The sequence below is a fragment of the Phocoena sinus genome, chromosome 20 (genome assembly GCF_008692025.1).
Source record: "Phocoena sinus isolate mPhoSin1 chromosome 20, mPhoSin1.pri, whole genome shotgun sequence".
In the NCBI taxonomy this organism is placed as follows: domain Eukaryota; kingdom Metazoa; phylum Chordata; class Mammalia; order Artiodactyla; family Phocoenidae; genus Phocoena; species Phocoena sinus.
This window is the reverse complement of record NC_045782.1, coordinates 39373140-39388698: the sequence shown is the minus strand read 5'-3', so window position 1 is coordinate 39388698 and position 15559 is coordinate 39373140. Positions and strand designations below refer to the sequence as shown.

General features: G+C 39.2%; 1 protein-coding gene across 2 annotated transcripts in view; it reads left to right on the top strand.

Moving 5' to 3' along the window:
- Nucleotides 1-936: 936 nt before the first annotated feature.
- The window catches only part of STAT5B (signal transducer and activator of transcription 5B), a 62529-nt gene continuing 47906 nt past the window's right edge, over nucleotides 937-15559 (top strand). The window contains exon 1 of one of the 2 annotated variants that reach the window (XM_032615386.1): nucleotides 937-1123. The gene's annotated coding sequence lies outside the window, so the exon portion shown is untranslated. The remainder of the gene's footprint in view (nucleotides 1124-15559) is intronic. The other variant, XM_032615384.1, reaches the window with a different exon arrangement.

The window sequence follows — 15559 nt, the reverse complement described above, 5'->3', positions numbered from 1 at the left end:
GTGTGCATCTGTGGGGTCCTTCTTCTTTTGCCCCTGCAACTGGGTTTCTGGAGATCTGACATGTCTTGCTTTGGTGCTGGCCCTTGGAGGGTTGCCAGGGAAACCACTGGTCAGCTCCACAAATGTAGCGAGAGGAGAGTGGGTGACTCAGGCTGCCTTCTCAGACACTGCACCCCCTCCCCATTACATGGAAAAGGCCCTCAGAGACTCCCTTTCTTCTGGATCCTACAGAGCTGATCCTGCTTATTCTTCTTTCTCCAGATAGAGGAGAGAGTCCCTCCCGTAGCTCCACTGGTGGGAGCTAGCAAGATTCCCCAGAGAAGGAAATGGTCTCAGACACCCCTGTCCCCCATAGATTCACTCTGGAACAGTGGATGGATCTACTCGGCAAGGGCCAGTTGTAAACTCCTGCTGTGTCCCTTCAGGCTTTCCTCTTGCTCTTCCGTGTGGTAAGCAGCAGAAGCCCAGGCTGAAACGCCCTCCAGGGAGCAAACCCGGGGCAATTATTGATGGGTCTGCGATGGACTTCTGACCTCAGCCTGGGAGGGACTGGACCCAAAACGCGGACCTCAGCCCGGGCGAAGGGAGGTGGGCGGGCCGCAGAGGGGGATGCCAATCAACAAGACCACAACAGTCGGGCCAGCAGACCCCACCCAAACAAAGCAGCATGTGCTCGCGGCCCGCGGACCCGGCCCGAGAGCCAAGCGGCAAAGCCGCCCCCGCTCCGCGAAGAGGGGCTGCGCGCCGCGCCGGCCCCACAGAGCGCGCTGAGTGGGTTCCGGGCCTCTCCAGGGCGGCCGCGGAGTGGGGGCGGGGGGGGCGAGGGACCACGGGGCTCGCGAGCGCGCGCCGGGCGGAACCAGGAAGCGGCGCGCGCTGGCGCGGGGCGCGCTCGAGGCTGCGGACGACGCGCGCGGCCGGGCCTCCGCGCGCGAGCGGCGCGCGCGCCCCCGTGGGCCCGGGCGAGAGGAGAGTCGGCGGCCGGAGCCGTCACCCCGGGCTGGACCGAGCGCAGGAGACTAAGCGCGGCGGTCCGGCCGAGGGAGGGAGCGAGCGAGCGAGCGGGCGGGCGAGCCAGAGAGCGGACGGGAGGCAGCCGCTGGCGCCCGAGGGGCCAAGCGAGGTAGGAGCTGCGGGGCCCGCGGAGGGAGGCCGGGGAGCCGGCCCGGGCGGGGCCCCGCGCCCCGGCCGCCCAGACGCCCGGCAGGGCCGCGCTGTGCCGCCGCCATCGCTCCCTGGGCCGGGAGGACGGGCGCGGGGACCGCGCCGCTGGGTGAGGGGGGCCACGGGGGGCGAAGGCTGGGGGCGGGCGAGGGGCGTCGTGCGGAGGCAGCGGCGGGCCGGAAGGGGCAGAGAGCAGAGACCGTGCGTGCGCGTGTGTCGGGGTGGGCTCCCGTCGGCCCCCTCACACCTTCGTATTGCAGTTCGTAATAGCGCCCGCCGGCTCCTCGCTTTTCTCCCTTTTTCAAAAGGAGAAAAGGGTATCTGCGACTCCTGGGGGTGGGATGAGACCGGTGGTGCCCGATGGGGTGGGGGGTTTTAGCCAAGCTTCAAGGAACAGCGCCTTATAAGGAGTCCAGACAACAAATACGAACGTTTCGATCAGGCTCGGGGGTGCAGAATCCCTCATCAGGGACCCGCCAGGCCCCGGCTTTTTCGTGTGGCTGTGGACGCAGTGCGTTCTTTTTTTCTAGCCAGGGATAAAGAGTTAAAAAGTGCTCCTGGTGTTGGGGGTAGATACACAGCGTCGGAAGGGGAGTCGTTGTGTCACCAAAGCTGGTCTGAGGCTAAAGGAATCTGGCAAGATGGTCAGGCAGATCAAAGAGGAAAGAACTTGTGTGGAGCAAGAGGCGTTTGCAGACACTTGTAGCCAGCAGTGATGGAAAAGGCGAGGGAGAAAAACAAGCGCCAGCTTTTAGGAAGAGGAGCTTAATGAGAACCACAAGAATTTTAAGGGCAAAAAGAGATAGCGATCCTCTCTTTCCCAAAGAGCCATGCCAGATCTTTTTCTTCTCGACCCCTCTGATCCTGTCATTGTATGTGATACCGTCGTATCAAATAAGTAGTGCTCAAAGTGGGTCGTAGAATGTTAGAGCTGGAAAGGACCGCGACGGTAATGCTCCATTCTTTTATTGTACGAATGAGGAAACTGAGGCCAGATAGGTGGAGCGATTGGCCTGCTCCATTCACGCAGCTGTTTAGTACTTCAGAAACTGAAATGTCGGTCTGAAGACTCTCAGATTAGTGCTCTTCCCTAAGCACAGAGAAGCAGTAGACATTTGCCTAAACACAGTTCCATAAATTGTCTCTGGAATGTCCTCGGGGAATGCCCCTTGAAAGGGCTAGTGTGTCACCAAATTATTAAACTGAGTTTAGGTCCTTTTCTCAGTCTTCAAATGGTGTTTATCATCCGCTTGTATCTTAGGTTTCCAAAGGGCTTGGATAGCCGCCTGGGCCATAATAAGCTTTCAGCTGTTGAGTATACTATTCTCAATTTTGTTATCGTTCAATTAAGATAATAGAACTTTGCCTCTTTCCTCAACACTTTTCTGTTATTGTTTATTTGTTTATATTATGTTGGTTACATTGTTCCTATTCATTGGCTGTAGTTCTTAGAAGAGGATGTATTTTATTTAGTGTGCCAGTCATTTTTTTCTAATTTCATAACACTACGAACATTAGATCAGTTCTGATAATATCAAATGGTGGAATTCTGTTGATTGACTTTTTTTCAAGGCTTTGGGGTTTTTTTGTTTGTTTTGGTACCAATTTCCATCTCTTGGAAGATCACAGTTAGAACTGATATTGTAAATGGGAGAAGGGGGCTGCAGATTTTAAGAAAATTTATTATGTGACGGTTTGCGACGTCTGTTGGTCTAACCAAAACAGCACCACACCTTTGGTCAGGTAAGTGTTATCTAGTATGATTACTTGTTTTCTGTAGCCCTTGGAAAATGAAAATTTCAAGCATCTGGTTGACACACAGGGAAGGAATGGAGAGATCTTTTTTTAAAAAGCAAAACATCAGAAAAAAACACAAGAGTTGATTTCTATCACAAGCAGTTTGGTTATTGCATAACTTGGAGCTAACCTGCACAGAATCTTTGCTGTATACCCAACTAAATAAATTATCCCCCCCTTCTCACTGGTCAGGATTCACATTTTTGCCCACAGGCTGTTAGTATGGATCGTGTTAAGAAATTTAAGGTGTCTGTGTTTCTTAAATGGGTACTTCATGATATATATGATGGAAGGGGGAAAAAGTGTTATCCTTGTTTGGAGTGTTACAACATGTATATTTCGGTCAGCACTTCCTACTGTGCCCCAACTTCTCGTTTCATCTCCATTTTCTTGCTCTCAATTGATTTTTTTAAAAAATTTAATTTACATATGCAAAAACCACATCAGGACTAGTAAAAAGCATCACTTGTTGCTCTTTGGGTACTTATGTCCATTTGTTTCAAGTTATATTGTTACGTTAAAATTATTTCAAATTATATTGAAAGCATTTGTGATTTGTGTTAAGTATATGTTTATAAATGTGCTTGTGGTGGTTCATTTGGCTTATTTTTGTGTAGGTAATACAGGTAGTCTTATTATAAAAGCAAGGTGTTCTAAATAGGGAAATAACATGCTCAAGAGTAGGTTGCAGGTTGAAGGTAGAATCAGAGGAAGCTTAACTCTTCTAGTGCCCTACAAACATGTATGTATCTCATGAACTATTCACAGATTTCTGGACTACCAGTGACACATATTTCCTCCCTTCTATTAGAGTGTAGATTACCACATTATGCCTACGAAAGGAAGCAGAAAACCTTCTGTTTTTTCTTAATGTGTTTTGAGCATTTGAAACTTATTCTTTTAAAAAGTTAGGACGTTTCTAGGTTACTGAGCTCTTCAGAAGAATATCCTTTTACTGCATGATAAAGTTTCAAAATACCTTGACTCTGGCACTTCTTAATAAAAATAATGTTTAAAAGTTTGTTCGAAAGTATCACTGTCCCCAGTTTTGTGTGGTGTTTAAAGGAAAAGATTTTTCTTTAAATCTGAGCTTTGTTAATAGAGCCGTTCTAAAATCAGAAGTATTTTTTTTCCTCTGTAGTGTTGGAAACACAACAGTTTTATGCTTATTTCTAGGAATAAGAAAGTCAAATTTAACAATCTAGTTTCCATTGATTAGACAGTTTCTTGTGCACTTAAATTGTGAGCATCACAGTGATTAAATTTTTTAATTGCCTTCTGTTAATTGTCATGTCCTTATTTTAAGTAGCCTGTTTACATTGGATGTTTTCTTATTAGTGATGATCCTTTTACTATTAAAAAACCTAAGCCAGTTTGGAGAGGACTTTACATATCTAAATGTGTTCTATTTTTACTAATCAAAGAGAGGAGTAATTTACACGTGTTCAACTTTTAGTTGAAGGAGACCCTCAACTTTTGGTGGTTTCAGGGTTTTAGATGACGTTTTATTACTTTTGTTAGTTTGGTCACACCCGTGACTTCCTTGGAAGGTATCTTTGAAGTTTGGTTTCCTTTTTTTTAAAATGGTAATATTGGGGTGGGGGTGCTTCCTGTTTGTATTTTCAAAATTAGGTCCACATGTTAACCTTCTCATGGTGTCACATTTTTATCTTAAACATATAAAGACGAGCATCAGATGCCACGTGGTTTGTCTTTGACCCATTGTACTGCTTCATGACAGCTCTACCGAGTACCCAATTGGAAAGGCAAGACGTCCCAAATCCTCCCAGCTCCCTTCAAGGTTTAGCTGCCTTGGAAGGAATCTTAACTACCACAACAAAGGTGCAATTAACAGAAAAATGGGGCTGCTGCTTTCTGTTTTCCTCCCAGGTACCTAGAAAATGCACAGCACTGGGACTTACCTGATGGTGCGGTGGTTAAGAATCCGCCTGCCAATGCAGAGGACACGGTTTCGAGCCCTGGTCTGGGAAGATCCCACATGCTGTGGAGCAACTAAGCCCATGCACCACAGCTACTGAGCCTGCACTCTAGAGCCCTCATGCCACAACTACTGAAGCCCGTGCGCCTAGAGCCCGTGTTCCGCAACAAGAGAAGCCATGGCAATGAGAAGCCCACGCACTGCAACGAAGAGTAGACTCTGCTCGCCGCAACTAGAGAAAGCCCACACACAGCAACGAAGACCTAACACAGCCAAAAATAAATAAATAAAATAAATAATATAAATAAATAAATAATAATTTTTAAAAAAATGCATAGCACTAAGATAGAGTGAAAACGCGTTACGTGTAGCTTTGAATGTCAGTGCTTTCAAGAGGGGTTGCCATAGGTTTATAAGCTATAGCATCTATTTAGCAGTGACTGTAGCCGTTTTTCTGACCTCACCTAAAAGGCACACAATATCATGGAGGAGTTAAATAAGCACAAGGAGAAATTCAGGGTATGGTGGTGGTAGAACTTGGAGGAATCACCCTCAGCCATAAAACTCTTCCTAGACCCTCCTGGATAATTTTTACGTGGTAGGTCCCTTTTAATACAAATGTTGGGGTATGAGTTATTTGGAGCCTTGCGGGGAAGAATATCCTTGAAAGGAGTACGGATAGTATTGTTTCAGTGATTGAAGCAAGTGGCCTTTTCCTAGCCTTCAGCTAACTTTATTCTAAGAAGTGTAATGACTAAATAGACTCCTAATTAAATTGGCATTCGAACATGTTTGCAGTGTAGGGGCAGTTTCTCTCTCCTAAACTTTCTTTTGGATCACATCACTAAAGGCAATACTGCATTAGCGTGTTGCATAGTAATGCAGTTTGCAAATGAGGTTAATATGTAGAGTATCTTGACCTCCCATCCCTCCCCCCGACCCCATAGTCAAGAAAGGAGGAGTTATATGTCATATACTGGATATTTTCTTCATTGAGTTTATTTATAATAATTACCTCCATTTCTCATGTATTGTAGTACTATTAAGGTGAAAAATACATATATTGATTGATAAAGAACATTTATCTTTTGGAAGCTAGCTTGCAAAATCTAACAGTCATTCTCCATTTGTGCCTCCATTGCCTTTGGCACTCTGATTAACTCTTTAAAAAATTCGTTTCCAGATTTCTGTTATGAAGAGAAATATCTCCATATTCTATTCACTGCTAGTTTTTTGAGGTGCCTTATGCTGACTCATTTTTTAATTATACTAAGATATAGAGTATGGTTTGAGAGCAGTAATGAGATTCTCAGAAGATATGAAAACTTCCCTTTCTGACTAGTTAGAGAAAGATTGGGGAAGACAAGGGGAAATACATCAATGAGCCATTCAGTTATTGTTATTTGTTGGGATTAATTTGGTGACTAATATTTTCAACGCCCATCAGGCTAGTAAAAGTGGCTTTGGCTTTACCCTGCAATGATAACAGGACAAACTCAAGTTTTCTCTAATACTGCTTGTTTTTCCTAGTAGGGGATTTTTTTTTTGCATATGGGAAATCAAGCCAAAGCTACCAGTAACAGTCACATCCATGATTTGTATAAAAAACTATTTACCACCCTGGGCTATAGCTCTACTTACCGTAAGCTCATCTGGGAAGGTGTACTAATTATTTATATAATAATTATTATGCCATCTTTCAAAAAGTGATCAGAAAATTAATTTTAAAATACTTCAAATTATGCCCCAAACCTAAAAGTAGAAAGAGAATAAAAATAATACCTAACATCATTCACTTACAGTGTGCCAAGCAGACACAGTTATAAGCTCTTGCCACGTTTTAACTCATGATCCTCAGAGGGGTGGGTATTATCCTCAGTTGAAAGATGAAGAAGTGGCCAAAGAGAAGTTAAGTAATTTGTCCAAGGTCACATTACTGCTAATGGCAGGGCTGGATCCAGACCCAGGCCGAGCTGATTCCAGAGGCTGCATTGCTACCCACTGCACTGCGAAGGAGAGCAGGCAACTGCAGCTTTGCAGTGAGACATTTGATTTCTTTAGGGCTTATAGTTCTTAATTTGTGTCCCAAAATGCCCTCTTGTGTTTCTTTAATAGAAATTTTTAAATGTATATTTGGAATTTTTTTGAAGTTTATGATGGTGATGATAGGTGTTTTTCCAACTTATATATTCCTGATGGAAATTATATTAAAACAGAGAAAGTCTTAATTTAAAAAATTTTTTTAATTTCATTTTTTAAATTATTTTATTATTTTTGGCTGTGTTGGGTCTTCGTTGCTGCACACGGGCTTTCTCTAGTTGCGGCAAGTGAGAGCTACTCTTTGTTGCGGTGTGCAGGCTTCTCATTGCGGTGGCTTCTCTTGTTGCAGAGCATGGGCTCTAGGCGCGCGGGCTTCAGTAGTTGTGGCATGCAGGCTCCGTAGTTGTGGCTCGTGGGCTCTAGAGCTCAGGCTCAGTAGTTGTGGCGCATGGGCTTAGTTGCTTCGCGGCATGTGGGATCTTCCCGGACCAGGGCTGGAACCCATGTCCCCTGCATTGGCAGGCGGATTCTTAACCGCTGTGCCACCCGGGAAGTCCTGAGAAAGTTTTAATTTTAACTATAAGTTGTCCTTTGTTGTCCTACTAGCGTTACCATGTACATCACAGGAGAAGGGCTATAAGCTGTCTCTTTGGCTTCTATTTATAAACAAAAGGATCTTCTTTGCCAGTGTGGTTTGAGACCTGCATGTTTGTTGACTGAGAATGCAAGTATCCAGCACATTTTATTTACAACTTTATTTTGAAGGGGTTTATGGTCCTGTTCTTGTTTTAAAGCTAGTAATTGTGATTTTTGAGCTAGAAGGACTTAAGAATTTTAATTTGGGGGGATAATTTTTAAGGCCACTGAATTTATTGTGTGTTTAGAGCTGTGGAAAGACCATTAGAAGCTAGTCTCAGAAATATATTCCTTTTCATATCTGATGCTTGTTTTCTATCAGCACTTTTCTTAGAGGTGGATTGTGACATTAAGTCTTGGAGACAGAATTCACAACCCTAAAGTGCAGTGATTTGAATTTGAGAGATCAAGTCAGGGATGAAAAAAACCTTCAATTTCCTGAGCAGAGAGTATGAACTTGCTCAAATAAACAGAGGATGTTAGCTTCCAGGGTTGTCAAACTGTCACCTTTGACCAGGGTTGAATTTTCTTTGAATGTTGACAAAAGTTACAATGTCAGTGGAAAAAGCTTAATGTGAAGTATCTATAACTCAGAATTTCCTTATGTTTGTGTCACTGAGATCCTACAATTAAAGGTGTTTTTCTTGTTTTTTTTAATATATGTCTGATGAGTTTAAAAAGCCTTCAGTGGGAGTTTCCAGCCTTTAGGTGAGAGTCAGTGAGAAAGTTTGTGAAAAAATATTTTGTATTGTCTAAAATTCAGAGCCTATAGCTGGTAGTAAATCGCTATGTTTTTGTAAAGAGTGGGATTTTTAAAAATCCAAACCTGGGGAAATGTTTTAAATAAACTATATTTTAAAATATCATTGTAGAGAAAGAAAGAAGAAAGAAAGAAAGAAAAACTGTTCAGCACTTAATCTGTTAAAGTACTAAAAATTGGGATTTATCAGCTTCATAATATAGCATTTTACAATATATTCATTAATGGTTTAAACTAGGTAAAATATTCTCTCAGAAATAATGCTAATTCTATTTTTCCTGTTGTTTCATGTGTGTAAAAATCTTTTGATCCTCTTTTAGGCTTGAAAAAAGTAGCAAACTATGTATCTACAGAAATATATAGCTCTTTACAAAATGAAACAGTCACTTCAGCCCATGGATTTATGTTTTTAGGATTTGTGATCTGTTTCTGGTAGAAAGTAAGAAAGAATGATAGCGAGAAATGGACTTTGTAGAGTCTTATTCCAAAAGGTATGGAAGGTCTAATACACAGGGATGCAGTGCAAATATTCCTCGTTCTTTTGTTGTTAATTTTTCAATTGGGTAACAATATTTGGAGACCCTGAATGTGGGCATATTTTAAAGATGAGTTTTTCTTGAAGTGAATTTAAATATCAAGTAAAAATACTAAATGCACTGTAATGTGTGTAGAGATTGGCCTTACTCCTTAACCATTGAAGGTATCAAAACAAAATAGAAAATATTTGGCTTCCTGAATGGTATGGCTGCAGTGAACATGCTGAGTTGGCCATGAAGCATAATCCTTTTCTTTTGCAATACCAGAGCAAAACACATAATTTTAAAGGAATGCGTCCTTAGGATAACTTGTTACCTTAAGCGCACATTTGAAATTTTGTTCCAGAAAAGTAACGTCAAAATTTATGGTTTTGAATTTTTACTATCCAAGTGTGAAAGGTCTAGTTGGGACAGAACTGAACATTACATTCCAATTATATTGGTAAATTTGAACAGGACAAATATAAAAGCAGTAGCTTTCAAAAAAAAAAAAAGCAGTAGCTTTTATGAAGTAACTCATAAAAGAAATATATATGTACATATAGGCATTAAGAATAGGCATTAAAAAAAGACTTCTTCTGGGTTGTGGGATTTTGGATGTATGTATGTATGTGTGCACTTCCTAGTGTATTCCCATTTTTCTGTAATAAATAGGTAATAATGAATAGGAAATACTTTTGTAATCAAGAAAAAAGTTATTTTTAATGAATGGGTAAAGAAAATGTGAGAGAGATCACATGGAATATTATTCAGCCATAAAAAGAAGGAAATCCATTGTGACAACGTGGATGAACCTTAATGGCCTTATGCTAAGTGAAATAAGTCAGACAGAAAAAGGCAATATTGACCTCACTCACATGTGGAATCTAAAAAAACCCAACTCCTAGAAACTGAGCAGATTGGTGGTTTCCAGGGGAGGACAGTGGGGAAATGGATGAGGCTGGTTAAATGGTACAGATTTCCAGTTATTAAGATGAATAAGTTCGGGTGATGTAATTTACAGCATGGTGACTATAGTTAACAATACTATTGATATATTGTATATTTTAAGTTGCTAAGAGAATAGATCTTAAAAGTTCTCACCAAATGCCAGTTGTAACTGTGTGAGTCGATGGATGTGTTAACTAACCTTATTGAGGTAATCATTTCACAATATATACTTATATCAAATCATTACATCTGCATCTTAAACTTATACAATGTTATATGTCAACTATATCTCAATAAAGCTGGGGAAAAGTTATTTTTTAAATGGCTTTTGCATATTGATTTATCTCAGAATGAGAAACCTGTTTTTGTTTTCAGTTAGTGTTTCCTTTTTAGGAGCAGAAAAACAAGCAGTTTGTGATGTTTATGTTAAATATTTGGCATGATATACTTTTTTGGTATGATTATATGACATCTTTTTTGATGAACGGTATTAAAATCATTTAAATTGTATTTAATGTTTTCAGAGTTAAAATAACTTGAGGACTGAGTTATTTCCTATATTTGGTGGAATGTTTCATATTTTTATATATAAGCTGATGGAGAATTATACTGTTTATAAATATAATAAATAAATTATATTATTTTACTTGTGTATGTGCTCTGCTAGGTTACCATTCATTTCATATTGAAGGTGTTTGTTTTTATTCAACTTCTGAAAAAAAAATGGTCTCATTTAACTTCTTGCAACCCTGAACATTGTTATTATTTCAATATATTTTCTGCATTTGCTTTGTTTATTTATTTATTTATTTATTTTTGGCTGCGTTGGGTCTTCGTTGCTGCGTGCGGGCTTTCTCTAGTTGCCGCGAGCGGGGGCTACTTTTCGTTGTGGTGCGCAGGCTTCTCATTGCGGTGGCTTCTCCTGTTGCGGAGCATGGGCTCTAGGCACGCAGGCTTCAGTAGTTGTGGCATGCAGACTTAGTAGTTGTGGCGCATGGGCTTAGTTGTTCTGCGGCATGTGCGATCTTCCCAGACCAGGGATCAAACCCGTATCCCCTGCATTGGCAAGTGGATTCTTAACCACTGAGCCACCAGGGAAGTCCCTCCACATTTGCTTTTATACTGCTTTCTCGCTCATGATGATACCTACAAAGGTTGCTAGGTTTATAGATTTCTTTTTCTTGTAATTCCATTAGTCATGCTTAATGACTTCTCTGTGTTTATTATGACATTCATTTGGGAATATCTGGTAAAGTAAATCTCTGGTGAAAGACACTTTCTTTTGGGTATATGTCATTGCTAATACAAGAGACTGTGTTTTGCCTTAATTAAATTCAAATTAAATAGTTTCTTTGTAGCTAAATCTAGCTTTAAAAGCATTTTAACATTTTAAGGAGTTTAAGGAAGAAAAATGAAAATAAATTACAAGTTGATGCTTTAGGAGAATTGTGGTACATAGCTCTGTAGGTCTTATTACTTTGCAACAAATAAAATTACAATCTTAAAAAAATATGTATTTTTGATCCCAGCAGAACACCTACATATTTTATGTAAAACTCAACTCAGCAAAAATCTACCGTAACTTCGATTGTGCCTTGTAATTTATTGTAATGGAATTTCCTATAACAGAATTTTATTTTAAGTCAGTTTTGGGAATACTGAAACATAAAAGAGATCATATAGTACCTTTTGGTGTTTTTTAATCCTAAATCCATAAGTAGTTCATTCCAATTCATGAAGATAATAATAATTATTATTTTATTTATTTATTTTTTAAATAGAAGTTTTTATTTTATCTTTTTGGCCGAGCAGCGTGTGGAATCTCAGTTCCCTGACCAGGGATTGAACCCACGCCCCCTGCAGTGGAAGCTCAGAGTCTTAACCATTGGACCACCAAGGAAGTCTGATGATGATTATTTTTTGAAGATAATTATTTTTGTGCATTAAAGATAAAACTATAAACGTATATTGCCCAATATGCCTTCATAAATAAATCCTGTTGATTTTATTATTCTTTTTTGCTTATCACTTCTTACCTCCTCTGCCTCCTGAAAATGTGATAATCTCATTTAATCCAAAATTATGTTTTCCCTTGGTTTCAGTTCATTTATAGTTGCTGATTTTCCCTGTAATCTCTTTTATCACTGTGATATTATTGTGACCAGTTAGAATAATTCCCTTCTTCCCTTTTGTATCTGAATCATCTTCACCAAGCCATGAGATACTTTAGAAATTATATAAACTGGGACCTCAAATTTAGCATTATATATTTCACAATATGGCATCAGTAAATTACAGAATATTTTAAAATTAATATGTGAAATGATTTATTGCTTTCTTCATTTAGAACTAGTTACTTGATAGTGTTCTATCTAGCCTTTATTTGTTTTTGAGAACTTGGCTGTCCTCACAAAGGTGAGTCTTTTTCTAAGTCCATAAATCTTAAAATTATCTCAGTAAAGGAGCTCAAATGTATGTAAGATTCAAATGACTGTAAAAAATGATTACTTCTCTTAAAAGTTAACATTATAATTTTGTTTGAAGCTCTCTAATTCGCTTTTTGTTTCTTAGCTGCTAGAGGGCTTTTGGGGATTGTGAGCATGTGTGTGTGTGTTTAAAAATACTTCCAAAGTGAGTAAAGAAATTTATTCCAAAATTTTACGGTAATTGGGCTACCAATCAAGGCAAGACTTAGTAAATACTAAGTAAATATTTACTGCTAATGGGCAGTGAGCTAATACGTTTTTTAAGGCAGTTAGACAACAACTTGACCCATTAAATTATATACACCAGTGGTTCTTAACCATTTGTGGACTAAGAGACCTTTTGAGGCACTAATGAAACCATTGACTCTCTTCCCAGTAAAATATGCATGCACATAAAAATCTGCATACATTTCAAGAGGTTCGTGGACTCAGGTTACAAACCTCTACTGTAAACAACCATCTCTCTGTTAACAGAGATAATGGAGATGAGGGAGTATGGAGAAGAAGTAACAAATAATTCAAACGTACTGTTAAAACAAACCTCTTATTTTGTTATCTGGGGACTCAGAAGGGGCTTATTTCCCCAGGGAACTAATAAATGCCAATTTACTTCAACATTCTTAAGGTGTGTATTCCATTGTATAACCCTACTGTAATTTAGTTAATCCATTAATAATTGATAGTTGTTTCCAGTTTTTTACTTCTGTAAATAACACGGTAGTACAGATCCTTAGGCTGAGTGGGTTTTTTTCACATTTACCAGACCATCTCCTTAATATTAAGTTGTAGAAGTGGAGTTGCTGAGTCATTTGCATAGATAGTGCCAAACTGCCCTCCAAAAAGCCTATCCCAGTCTGCATGCCCACCAGTAACTAGTGCATGAAGGGAATGGCCATTTTCCCACATCTGCCATTACTAAGTGTTGACAACCTTTCTCTCTTTGCTAGTCTCTCATATTTGTTTGTGTTTCTTTGATTTCTAGCAGTGCTTCACAAGTTCCCTGGCCATTTTGTTTCCTCTTTGTGATTTGCCTCTTTATATAATTGGCCTGTTTTTTTTTTTTTTTTTTTTTTTTTTTTAATTGGCCTGTTTTTTTATTACATATGCTTGAGTTTTCCTCAGAGATCTTTCTGTCTTACATATTACAAGTAATTTTCTCCATTTTTTTTTTGACTTGCAACTTAGTATACTATTTTTTTTGCAGTACAAAAATGTTAAATTCTTACGTAATCTAATTTAATAATCTTTTTTTCTCTGATCTGGCTATTAAGACATACTTACAAAAATCATACCGACCAAAGATGATAAAATTTTCATTTGTATTTTCTTTTAGAATATTTTATGGTTCTTTTTTTTTTCATTGTCTCTCAATCCATCTAGAATCTGTTACTGTGTAAGAAGTGAGGTGGGAATGTAGCTTTATTAGTTTTCCTGAAAATAACAATATTATTTGTTGATCACTCACTCACTGTGTGCCAGCACTGAGCTAAATGTTTCACAGGTATTAACAGTTTCCACCTAAATCAGTTTCAAGTGACTTCGCCAGTTATCCGGAAAAAATCCACCACTTCCCACCAGCTCCCTCTTTTCCCCATTGATAGGAAAATCCATCTTAATGTATACCAAGTCCTCATATATGTTCAGATCTGCTTCTTCTCTGTCCGTTTCCATAGATCATTATGGCTCTGAATACACCACATTGTTTATTTGGATCACTAAAACTTTTTCAGAGAATAAATCAGAGAGGTCAGACTTCACATGGACTTCCTTTGAAATACGCACTGGGATAGGATCTTAATATGACTCAAAATGAATTTCACATTCTTTGAACAGATGGTGGATAATCACGGGTAGTTACATTAAAGAATCACTAGATTTAATCTTCTTAAACATACCTTTCTATAGAGATTATGTGACAGAATAGTAATTTTTAAAAACAATAAGCTGTACGCTTTCAACTCAAATAGTGTAATTTCATTCTGACGTTTCAGTAAGTGTAGTAAAACTATATATTTTAAGTTTTTTAATTTAAAAGCTTAGAATTGCTTTCAATATTTTTTCTTCTAAGCAAAGCATAGAAGGAAAGTTACAATTGTTACAGATAAGACACATATGAACTAGAATACTGTAAGAGTTTTATAGGAATATGTGAAATCTTTTATGTTATAGACAAGCAGCTTGTCCAGTATAAATATAAATGTAATTTTCTAGAAGTAACCTTTAAAAAAGGTAAAAAGAAACAGGTGAAAGCAATTTTAATAACATATTTTCTTTAACCCAGTATATCCAAAGTATTACCATTTCAACATGTAATCAATATATAAACTTAGGAAACATTTTACATTCCTTTTTTGCTGCTGAGTCTTCAAAATCTGGTGTGTGTTTTACGCACACAGCATATCTCAATTTAGATGCAAAATTTTTACCAGAAATACATGAAGTGTTCAGTTTTCATAAAACTTTTAGTTGATAAAGTAGATTCACATACCCAGGTTGTTCCAACGTAGTTGAAAGTTTTCCAATAACCAAATTGAGCATCATCAATTTTAAGTTTACATTTAAGTTGATTAAAATGAAATAAAAATTTAGTTTCTCAGTCACACTAGCCCCATTTCAAGTGCCCAGTAATAGCACGTGTGGCTTATAGCTATCCTATTGGACAGTGCAGTTACAGGGCTTCTAAAGAAGTAAAATAAAATACAGGCTGTCTCCTACTTTTAACATCTGGTTTACATATAGCTCAAACACAGGTAGGATCTCTTGCCCTCTGGGAACTGCTCTACAAGGGATCAGAAGCTTTTCTTACCTGAAAGAAGATGATACCCCTAAAGCTTCCCACCAGACCCCACTCCCAAAATGCACACAGATGTACACAGACTCCTCTTTTTTTTTTGGAAACTGCTGCACTGAGGCCGGTTGAAGCATTATCCACATCCTTGGAGGCCCTTTCTTTCGTTGGGAGTAGAAGAGCTGTTAGTGCTTTGTAGGAGCTGGGATGGGCAGGAGTAGAGGGATTACTTTGTTACTAATGGTATCCCTGACTAGACATTCTAACTTCTTTTCCTTCAGAAACAAAATTATAAAGGGTCATTAGGTTTTGTAGGATTGTAGATCAACTGGGGTTTGGGGGCTTACGTAGAAATTTTTCATCTCTTTATAACTTTGTTTCTGTGGGACAGTGTTTTGTGTCCCAAACAACAAATATGCAAATGCATTTTGGATTATGATTCCATTTGTAAGGTGACCAGGAAGAAGGTGTGGGGAAGAGGTT